This window comes from Cnephaeus nilssonii, assembly GCF_951640355.1.
Source record: "Cnephaeus nilssonii genome assembly, chromosome: 12".
Classification (NCBI taxonomy): Eukaryota; Metazoa; Chordata; class Mammalia; order Chiroptera; family Vespertilionidae; genus Cnephaeus; species Cnephaeus nilssonii.
The window spans coordinates 72,425,144-72,437,329 of record NC_137083.1 but is presented as its reverse complement, the minus strand read 5'-3'; positions in this window follow the sequence as shown (position 1 = coordinate 72,437,329).

Below are 12,186 nucleotides of genomic sequence, written 5' to 3'. Positions count from 1 at the left end.
CAGCAGTCCTGGATTGTGAGAGGGATGTCCGACTGCCCGTTTAGGCCCGATCCTGGTGGGATCGGGCCTAAACGGGCAGTCGGACATCCCTCCAGGAGTCCCAGATTGGAGAGGGTGCAGGCTGGGCTGAGGGACAACCCCCCCCCCCCCCCCCGCCGTGCACGAATTTCGTGCACCGGGCTTCTAGTATATATATATATATATATATATATGTAGTCTTAAGGCTACAGTCAATGTTATGAAAATAGATCAGGGGATTTTTTTTTCCTTGTTATATTTGAAAGCCTTATAAATAAAGAAGCATCCACAATCTGAAATTTCAAGTGTGTCAGAACAATGTACTAACATTTTCAAAAAGCTCTTGTGAACTTCAGATATTAACTAATTGCACCTAGTATTGTCCTCCCGATTTAATACATTGAAAAATGGATTTGCTGTCCCAGGGGCCGTACCTGGACCAAAGGCCCTTTCCCATGTGGCTTACAGACATAGAAGCATCCTTCTGCTTGACATAAGATGCCATCATCTGAAAAAGAAATGGATAAACCCTGAAAGGTGACGTATTTACCACAAAGAGACTGTGTAAACCCTAAGGAAGATTATTTTAAACAAAAGAGACTAAGAGCATGTCAATGAGTTTAAATTCCCTTTCCCATTTCCTCTACTCCCCACCCAATTAGCTAGAGGGACAGGGGCTTGAGGGCAACATTACCTCAGTTACAAAATATTTGAAATTGTGATTCTTTTGGTATATCTGACATTTATTGCATTTGTAATTGACCCCATAGTACCATCCTTGAATAAATCAATCCATACTATTATATGGCATTACCCATGTAAAAGGTGACTTGGTTATAAACAATCCCTGCACTGTGAATGCTGTACTCCTGTGACATTTGATGTAGGGTCATTCTTCAAGTTTCTAAATATGTTTGATGTGTTTCTCCCAATTGGTAGTCACAGCTTCTTGGAAAGATTAAACGCTTGGAGATTTCCCAATATCCCCAATGAAGCCCACATATTAAATCAGCCATCTAATTTGAGACAATCCAGCTAGCCAATTTTCTTGATGAGATAGCACTCAACATAGTGTATATATACATATATATCATTATCTCCAAGCTGTGTAGCACAGTACCTATTATATACAAAAACGTGTTTATGGAAGAAAATACTTAAAGAAATTATAAAATTTACCACATATGAAAATATGGTGTTACATTACACATGATAATATAAAATGTTTGCTTAAAAACACTCAGACCTAAGTTCAAATTCATGCTCTGTTACTTTACAGCTTTAGGGCTAGGATTATTTAAAATAATAATTATAGCATAAAAACCTCTCTATAGCATTCACTAAGTGCCAGGCACTCTTCTAATTACTTTGTATTAATTAGCACATTAGTCTTCATAACAACTCTAAGAGTAGACATTAAGTACCATTTTCACCATTTTCCGCTATAAAAACCAAGGCACAAAGAGGTTAAGCAAATTGTCCAGTGTCACACAGCCAGGAGGTGGCACAGCCAGGTTTAACACCAGATGGTCTGGCTCCTGAGACTGTGCTTATGACCACGTTGTGTTCCTGTTTCTCTAAGGATAGGTTGCTAAATTTTCTGAGCCTCTGTTTCTTTACTGTGAACACAGGTTGATAATACTTACTTTCACATGTTTTTTGTAAAGAGTAAATCTAATAACAGAAGCAAAATGCCTAAAAGTACTGGCACAAAATGGGGACTTAATACAGGAGATTTCCCTTCCTCCTTCTTTTTTGATGGCTCCTCATTCAACAAGCTCCAACCAATAACCCCCAGAGGCTAATTTTCTCTAGGTTAAAAGGCCCCAGGATTTTTAAAGTTCCTCATAAGAGGTGTCAAAGGAGAGCTTTCTGAAAGATTAAAAGACATTTTAATTTCATACATTTCATCCATGTGTTAAAGAATAAGAATTTGCCATATTAGTTTCTCCACTCCTTGACATCACCACCCTGTCTCACCAACAGCACTGCCATCCTGGCTCTCCCCGTCCCCCCACCCCCCAACACACATTCTTTCTGTGACCATTGCCTTTGACATGGATGGCACACTTTGGCTTGAGAAAGACTAACACAGCTGCATGAGGAAGTTCTTGGCTTTAGCTCCAAATAAGTTCTTGCAACTCATCGCAGGGTCATTGTTGTGAAAGTGAAGTATTCTAATTCAGAAGATCTGAGTATTTTGAAACTCAAAAGATGAATCTTTAGAGGAGACCAAGTCTAACATAAATTGTACATCATTTAACAAATAGGCTGAAAAGAAGAAAATAAGAAGACTACATTAACCCGACCCCTGCAAAGAAAGTAAAGGCGACTTGGGATGGAGGGAAGACAGATTAGAAACCTCTGAACTCCTGAGACAAGGCCTAATACCCACTAGCCAATAGGTTGGTTATGGGGGATGATTTTCAATAATCCAGCCAGACATGTTTCAGGCTATTGGAGAGGAGATAATGAAGACTTTAGAGATGCCATCTGATCCAGTGTGAGTGGCAGCCTTCCGGTAGACATGACCAGGGTAGGTCTGGGAAGTGTGAACCTGAAACAGAAAAGTACTATCCCCACCCACCTTACCCTGACCCTCAGCATCTTATGTCAGGCCTTGACAGTTTTCTGAGCTCCCTAGGGAAGGTTAGAAGGGGTTAACAGTGTTTATGTGTGTGTGTGTGTGTGTGTGTGTGTGTGTGCATGTGTGTGTACACGTGTGTGTTGTTTTGTTTTGTTTTTGCTTTTATTGCCTTGGCCAGAGGTCTTTGAGGACTCATGGCTTTTTTTTAATGTATTCAATTTTGTAGCAAATGTTGATGGTGCCCTGCCCATACTATCCAACATTCACCATTCCTGAACATGAAGATGGCAAGTACCTGCAACTCTCCACTTGAGAGTGTTATTTCATCTTAGGAACAGGGAAGGCAGGGGGACCAGAAAATTCACATGCTGGGAGTAGTAACCAGTGAATGATGTAGGAGAACAAGTCTAAAGTGTGTTCCACATTGTTTCCCAGGGGTCCCAGCAGGATTGAGCCCCAGATGTCCTTCACAATAACCTACTCATTCACAGACCTTACACTGGCTTTCTACTCTTTCTTGTCTTGCTTTCCCACTCCCTGGCCCCTCTTCCCTGGAACATTCCCCATAAAGCGCATGCACACAAATCCTTGTTTCATGGGGGATCCCAGACTAAGAAAGTTGATACCAAGAGTAATTACAGGAAATAGACACTCAGAATGGGATACTGATGGGATAGATGAAATAATCTCTATTACTGATAAGTGAGGCATTTATTACCCCTGGCATTGTATAACATCACAGTTTCTTACATTTTACCTATAGTGGATTGAGAGGAGGATACTGGAAAGGTATGTACTGGCTTATATAATAGGTCCAATGCTTGAAAGATATGAAGCACGGGTAGTTATGAGGATTGGAGAATTAGTTGGCTATTGTTAATATCACAGTAAGGAAGAAAAAAGACTCAGGTAAAAAAATTTATCAACTTGAGGCATGGTATGAAAACCAGAATGCCTCAGTGGCAGTGTTTAAAGAAAACATCATTTCCTGCGTTCAGAAGGCTATGCTAATGATCAGACCCAAGACTGAAATTTAGGATTGATAGAACTTCAAAGAGGGTGAATTCACAGGTCCAGTGTCTCCTACACTGAAGTCAGAACCCTGAGACCTAGTATGAGCACTGTCAACAAATAGCCCTCCCTCAGCCCCCAATTTCTGTGATCCCTGAACCCGCTGAGGTGGGTCTCTCTCCTAGAGGAAGCAACCTTCCATTTTCTAAAGATTATGCAAAATCCTTACTGCAATGAATGACTTCAAGACGTGTTTGTCCTCCTAAAAACTTCTACCTTTCCCCACCTCCCTTCATTGCTTCTACACCTGTGTTGTCCAACTCATAGCTACTTGCCACCCATAACTATAAACCAATTAAAATGGAATTAAGTCAAGAATTCTCTTCCTCAGTCACACTAGCCATATTTCAAGTGCTCAGTAACCACATGTGGCTGGTAGTTACCATGTTGGACAGTGCAGATTATGTATTCCCAACATTGCCGAAAGGTCTATTGGGCAGGGCTGACCTAGACCAGAGGTTGGCAAACTTCCTTTTAAAGGGTCCAATAGTAATTATTTTAGGCTTTGTAGGCCATCTGAAGTCTGTTTCTACTAATCCACTCTGCCACTGTAGCATGAAAGCAGCCATAGACAAGATATAAACAAATGGGTGTGTCTGTGCTTCTTAATTTTACAACAGTTTTAGGTGTCCAGCCCCTGGGCCTTAGTTTGCCAATCCCTGGTCTATAACAAAAACTAGAGTCAGGTCTTAGAGTGGTGCAGGAAGGAAGCACTGAAAGAAGTCCATGCTATGAGTGGAAAGAGAATTTATTGTTTACCAAGAAGCTTATTTATACCAACATGTTTCAGGACAGCATGCCTGGGAATGTAACTTGAAGCTATGCATGAATATAAGGTTTGATGGGGAAGAGTACATTGTTATGAGTGCTGGAATGAATTAACATCCTGGTAAGAACTTCTGTTGCCAGTGTTTTGGATTCTGGCCATTCTAATAGGTGTATAGTGGTATCTCACTATTTTTTTAATTTTTATTTTCCTGATGACATATGAGGTTGAGCATCTTTTCATATGGTTAGTTACTGTTTGTATATCTTCTTTGGTGATATCCTGCAATCTGTTAAGGTCTTTGACCCATTTTATAAATCAGGTTTTTGTTTTCTTATTGTTGAGTTCTAAGCGTTCTTTGTATATGTTGAATAACAATCCTTTTTCAGATGTGTATTTTACAAATATTTTCTCCAGTCTGTGGCCTCTCTTTCCATTCTCTTCAAAGTGTCTTTTGTAGGGCAGAGTTTTTAATTTTAATGAAATCGAGCTTATCAATTATTTCTTTCACAGATTGTGCAAAGGTGTTTTATCTAAAAAGTCATCACCACAGTTGCCTAGATTTTCTCCTATACTATTTTCTAAGATGTTTATAGTTTTGAGTTTTACATTTAGGTCTACAAATTATTTTGAGTTAATTTTTGTGAAGGGTGTAAGGTCTGTGTCTAAATTCATTTTTTTTTTTTTTTTTGCATGTGGGTGTCTAGTTGTTTCAAGGTCATATATTTTTAAAATATATTAGAGCACTGTGAATGCAAACAAGTCTAAAGGAAGTAAATTCCAGAGAGAGAAAGAGAGAGAGAGAGAGAGAGAGAGAGAGAGAGAGAGAGAGAGAGAGAGAGAAGCCTTTCTTAGGTGGGCAGAAATTACATTTACTTTTACAACAGCTCTATGAGTAGTTATTATTATTAAACTACTTGCTCAAGGTCACGCAGCTCAATTCCCACTAGTCCAGAGGAAATTAAAAAATCACCAGAGACCTCCTGTTTGCCCTTATCTAATTGGCAGAATGTTGACAATTATCTATAACCTTGAAATCCTCCCTATTGACTCCTGTGACACCAAACTTTTCCTTTTTTCACTCCGGTCCTCTATTATCAGTTATCTTCTTCTATCTCCTTAGCTGTTGGTTATTTCTCAGAAATCCAACCACAACATTCTTCTCACCAATGTCTTTTCTGGATGATGGCATTTTTCTACTTCAGGGGCCCAAGTCAATGGTAATAATTCCCCAAATATTGACTACCAATTTAGGTATTTCTCCTAATTTCCTAGCAGGATCTCCACCTGAATTATCTCATAGCAGCTCAAACCAAGCTTATCCAAAACTCACCCAGTCTTTGTGTTGTCTATTCTGCAGAATGGACCTACCTGAAAAGTTCTCAAGACTGAAAGTTAAACATAGCCTTACCTGTCTCCCACTCCTGCTTTCAACTAGTCACTAATAATCTTAAATAATTAAGATTAATCTTTAATCTCTTATGTCCATGTTCTTTTCAGTGAGGAAGGGAGAGGGAGAGAGATAGAAATATCAATGAGAGAGAATCATCGATTGGCTGCCTCCTTTGTGGCCCCAACTGGGGACTGAGTCTGCAACCTGGGCATGTGCCCTGACCAGTAGTCAAACTGTAACCTCCAGGTTCATGGGTTGATGTTCAGCCACTGAGCAACACTGGCCTGGCTCCATGTTCTTAAGCTATCTCTTATATCCACCCCTTCTATCCATCCTCATTGTCAATATCTCATAATTTCAGCTCCTCCACTTAAAAGCTATGTGAGTATGGGTAAATTATTTATCCTCACAGTGCCTCAGCTTTCTCATCTGTAAAATGGAAATAATACTATCTACTTCATAGGATTGTTTACAAAGATTAAATCAGTTTATACCTATAAAGCACTTAAAACTATGTCTGGCACATAGGCGCACTAAAATAGGTACACTATAAATACTTTGCAAATTAATAAACAAAAATACTCATTTTCTAAATATTTTCCTTTTACAATCAACCTTATTTTGAACTTACCTGAAATAAATCTCTGAAACTTTGCTTTCAATGTATTAAAAAAGCATCAAAATTGAAAACAATTAAACCTGTAATGCCTTTAGCTGTAAAATAAGACTAAAATTTTCAAGGAGAAAATAGTTCAAGATACAGATAAGAGATGACAAATAGCTATATCACTCTACCACTTCCTTTGCCAGATCAGACATTTCTCATTAATCACAGCATTGCTTCCTAATAAGCCCAGATGTGGCCTTAGACTCATTCTCAACACAGTGGTCCTGTAGAGTATCTACCAGTTATCCTAAGAATGAAAATAAATTGTCATGGCTTGTCTGCTATTTCCTTTCTTTAGGGAGGCAAAGACAATCACCAATTAGTAAAGTTATCATAATTAATTGTATTCTTCACTAGAAGACTGTTCATGAGGTATTTAAGTGTGGCTGACTTTCAATTGTTCTCTGTCCAATTATTGTGACTTCTGCTTCTTTGCACGTAAGGTCTGAGGCAATCTACTCTATGCATCCACTCCTAAGATTATGTGAGGTTATATGACAAAGATGCAGGGATTTTGCAGATGTCATTCAAGTCCCTAATCAACTGAATTTAAGTTCATCAAAAGGGAGGGTCATCATATGTGCACCTGACCTAATCATATGAGCATTTTTTTAAAATCTAGAAACCAGAGTCAGAAGAAGTAAGAGGTCCAAAGCAGATGCTTTCATGTTGGCCTTGAATAAGCAAACTGCTATGTTGTAGATGGAACCACCTACCAGAGATTGGCAGACAGCCTCTGAGATGAAGGCTTCAGTCTTCAAGAAACTGAATTCTGCTAAAAATCGGTGAGCTTAGAAGAGGACCCTGAACCCCAGATGAAATCCAGCTCTAGCTAACACCTTCATTGCAGCCTCGTGTGACCCTGAGAAGAGGGACTGGCCACACCTGGACTCCTAAACACAGAAACTGAGAGATAAGAAACTTGTGTTGCTTTTAGCCACTAAATTTGCGGTAATGTGTTATGCATCAGTAGAAGAAAACTAATACAGGGTCTTAATACACTGTTCTTTTGGGCACATGATGTTCTTTGGTTTGTTCTGTATAAATGTTTTGGTTGACCTTTAATAGGTAGTTTATGTCATAGTAAGTCACCTTTACTAAATAAAATTTTTATGTTTACCATGGCAGAAAGAACAATACTGAAATTCTTTAAATTTCTTCAGCTCCCTGGCAAATTGAGCTATTTGTCTCTTGATGCAATCTCTAAAGTCACTTCCTAATCCCAAATATAAATTCACTTAAAGTAGCTCCTGCCAAATTGTCTTCTCTTAAAAGCTTAACTGTTAATCCTATTATTTTGCCTAATGAGGGGGTGGGAGGGAGGAGTAAGACACTTCAAATGTCTCCCTTTAAAAAAATGGATTTCCCTCAGCTAGACAATGTAAAAATAAATCTCTGAGAATGAGCACCACACATTTCACCAAAAAGAAAAGCCATCTATTGCTTAGGCCAGTCTGTAGATGATCATTCTTCTCGAGCATTCAACAGGCTTTTTAAAAATGTGACTTGCAGTTTTCTGATTCTCATGAGATTTTTCTCTTGGGGTCAATTTCTCAGAATATCCTAAGTAAAGATATTTGGTCATTTTTTCATAGAAACATAAAGGGAGAGTCCATGCTTAGAATCATAGAGACAGAATCATAGACTTTATTCAATAAATAACCTTGTTTCATTTATGGATCTCATCTCTAAGGTATATGTTTGAACGTTTCTGTTCATAGGGGACTCACTGCTCCCATGTCAGTCAGTCTCTTCTGCTCATTGCTTATGAACAACTTACTAAAAAACTTTAAAAGTTCTTAGTCTTTCTACCTAAAAAGAATCCCATACTTAGTGATTAATTATAATGATGGCAAAAGTAGGTCATAGAACCACATTTTCTTATCTATTTCCACAGAGGAAATAAAAGAGTGAAATGTTCAGGGTGTTTTTTTTGTTTGTTCATTTGTTTGTTTTATTTTGTTTTGTTACCACTGCTTGCATCTCCTTTTTCCCACTTGGCATCATTCTCAGACCTTGTGTTGGCCAGTCCAATGCCCACAACACTATACTAAGAATATAGTAGGCTATTAAGTAATTTAGTAACACAGCATCCTACTAGAAAAAAAATGGGCAAATTAAATACTTTCCCAAGTTTTAAAACAATGGAAGATGAACCTATATAAGGCAGGTACTAACTAAAATTTCTAAAATTCTGTGATAAAAGCACCAACACTGTGCGAAAACATGGGCTACTGAATGCTCTTTTCCGTATACCAAGCAAACTAGGACAATCCAAAGTGAGAGATGTAAGAGTAGATCTGTCACATACTCTTACAAACACTCCTGTAAATAATATCTGTTACGTATCTGTTATGCTCAAGGGAATATATTTGGTATCTCGTGGAATAGAAACACTTACAAACTACATGGAATACAAAGTGTGAGCATAGAAAAAGTTTTATGAAGACAAAACTGATTTAGCAACCCAACATAAGACAACATTCTGAGAGAGGTTATTTTATTCATTCTATCAATGATTATTGGGTGTCCAGTCTCCCTCTCTGGGGGGTTTCAAGATATCCATATACAGTCCTCTAGCTCTCCAGGCGACAGTGGTGTAGTTATGGTCATCAGCATTCAGTGCTGTGTGTTCCTTCTGGGTAACTCATTAGCAATGAGTGCCTGTTATTTTGTAGGACATTCATTTCAGTATGTGTCACCTCTGACCTCCGACTATAAGACTACTCCTGTTTTTCTTTTTAGCAGTTTCATTCCTATCATTTGTGGGAACATAAATACCTCAGATTGGCTGGTTTTATTGCCATTAACTGAGCTACATCTGCCCTTTATGTTCAAAGTAAGAGCATAGTCACCATTCATTGAGTGCCAAGCACTTAACAATTATTTTTTTAATTTCTTCTAAAAACCCTGAAAGGTGAATATTATGATTCCAATTTTATGTGTGTAGAAACAGAGGTTCAGAAAGAAATAACTTACCCAAGTCTAGGAAGGAGTTCATAATTTGGAAACAGATAATCTGAGTTATAATGATGTGATTTGTGTAATATAAACAAATGACTTACTTTCTCTGTATCTCAATTTCTTGTGTAACAGGGAGATAAAAATTACCTATCTCACTGTGTTGTCATATGGATAAACTGAGGTACTAGACATTAAATTGAAAGGCATCATTCAAATGTAAGCATGGCTGTTGTAACTTCTGCATAACTAGCCCATTCGATTTTTTAACGCTATACAAGGTGCACTATTTCAAAAAACAAGATTAAAAATACCTCAGTAGCAATGGATTATCATATTGAAGAATATACTAATGGTTTAGCTCAATTTATTTCTATGGCTCAAAAAATAAATAAAAATGACACCATCTTACTCTATTAGCTATAAAATAACAAACAAAAACAATTGACATCTAAATTTGTTTCTGTACATCTCCTTGCTTGTACCTCAAAGGTATAATGAAACTAGAATAGATCCAAAAAAGGATATTAAACTTACACACACACACACACACACACACACACATTCTGTGTCTACTATCTGCCAAACATTAAGTGAGGTATACATTAAGGAAGCAGATAATAAGGCAGAATCCCTGACCTCAACTAATGCCTGGCTAAAAACAGGTTGCTTATGTGGAGGAATGAATACTTATCAGTTTCAAATACAGTAAAAACAAGAAAATCAGAAAACTTCTTTACAGCTCCCACACCACAGTATTATTGTACTTTATGTAATAAACCCAAACTTATAGAATCTATTTCTCTATTTGGCTGTACTTTTTGAAAAATAAACATCAACATAAGAAGACTTTAGGCAACTTATAAATAACAAGTGATAATTGGGCTATTAACGGAAAGTAAGACATAAGCTCATATCACTTAGTTTTTTGAGAGCGGTGCTGTGGAGTTTAATCAGGCCCTTCTACAAGCCCCAGTTCTGTCAGTGATAAAGCATTGTCTTGACCAAACCAAAAGAAGAAGGGTGATTCTTTTTATTGCATATTAAGAGGTTTAAGTAGGATATTCCTCTCCATCCAAGATCAAAGAGAAGTAGAAAAAATATCCAAATAGGTTTCAAAAAATATGTCACAAAATAAGGCAATAGTTTAAGAAGTTAAGTAGTCAGTGATGTAATTGTTTATACTTATACCTGGAGGTACAGGTAGGTTGAGCAAGCTGGGATAAGAGGATAAAGATTAATAACAAAAAAATAGATTTGTTAAAAAGAGAGTATTTGCATCATCAATTTGAACTTCTAAGCTGCTATTTCTTTAGATATGTATTTTTGACATATTTTGGACAGGGTCATTGCCTATGGTCAATAGGCTTAGTATTACATGACTCCAGGGGGCACCATTTACATACGTCCCTTGAAGTTGCATTACATAGTAACTCTAGTCTATGTGTAAGAGAGGGGAGTGAGATGCAAAAGGGTTGTGATGGAGGCCAGAATGATGTAAGAGGGGAAGATGACCAGTAGATAAACACAGTCCAGCACCCTTGACTTGAGCCCTTAATCTGGAACTATAAACATATAGGGATTTGGAGGTATGTGTCAATTCCTAGTATAGTTTTCAAATGTGTACCTCCAAATACCCTACTTATCATTTCATGTCACATTCCATAGCATTGTGTTAACATCATTATAAGGTCATTTAAAACTAAGGGATTTCATATTAATATTTTAATTTCTTAGATTTAAATAAATTTGAAATTACATGTCTCTAAAGTATGCAACATCCATAGAGTACATTCAGAATGTTCTCCAGATGCATACTGGAAATTCTGCCTTACATGCCATGCTACTTATTTTTTGTAACACATTTTAGGAAGGATTTTGGCCTTTAAAAAAATCTGTCATGCTGGTATCGCACCATATTGGTTATATTAGATTATGTATTTGTATTTCTGGGAACTCTAAAATTCAGCTCAAGCATGTTACCTAAACAAGTCAAACACTGTCATTTCCATGTCGGCCAGGACATATATCTATTTAGTTTAATGCACGCATGCGCGTGCGTGCACACACACACATTATGAGTTCTGAATTCTATAAAGTAATATGCTATTTTATGGTATAAATTCAAGTGAAGAATGCTCAGCTAATAAGATAAGTAAATAATACCACATATCTATCACACATTTCTATGCTTTTTCAGAAAAGTGTTCTTTTGCAAATAGACACTATTCGCATATGCAATCAATATGAATGGCGCCTAGTATACTCACTCAGAAAGCATGTCATTCATTGGTTAAGAAAAGGTTAGTACTTGAATTGGTAGCATTATAAATACAGATATAATTGGTGACTAAAAGTAAGAGTATATTTAAATTAATAATTACAGTAAAATTTAAATTAATTATGAACAATTGTAACATCTAGTATTTTTATTTTATTTTATTTTTTCATCACCACTTATCCCCTCTACTTACCTCCTGGCCCCCAACAATCACCTCATCTAACACTATTGCTGTTTTCTACACTTTATCTCACACTCTTGCTCATTTATATTTTAACATTGTAAAAATAATGTCATTTAGCTCACAGTGATTTAACCAAATTTCAAGATATTGAATCTGGGGCTCAAACCCAAATTATCTAAATTCTAAGGCTCACACCTGCACTATACTGTATATAGAAAGAACTAAAAATATTTTATTTTAAAATATAGTGATAATAAA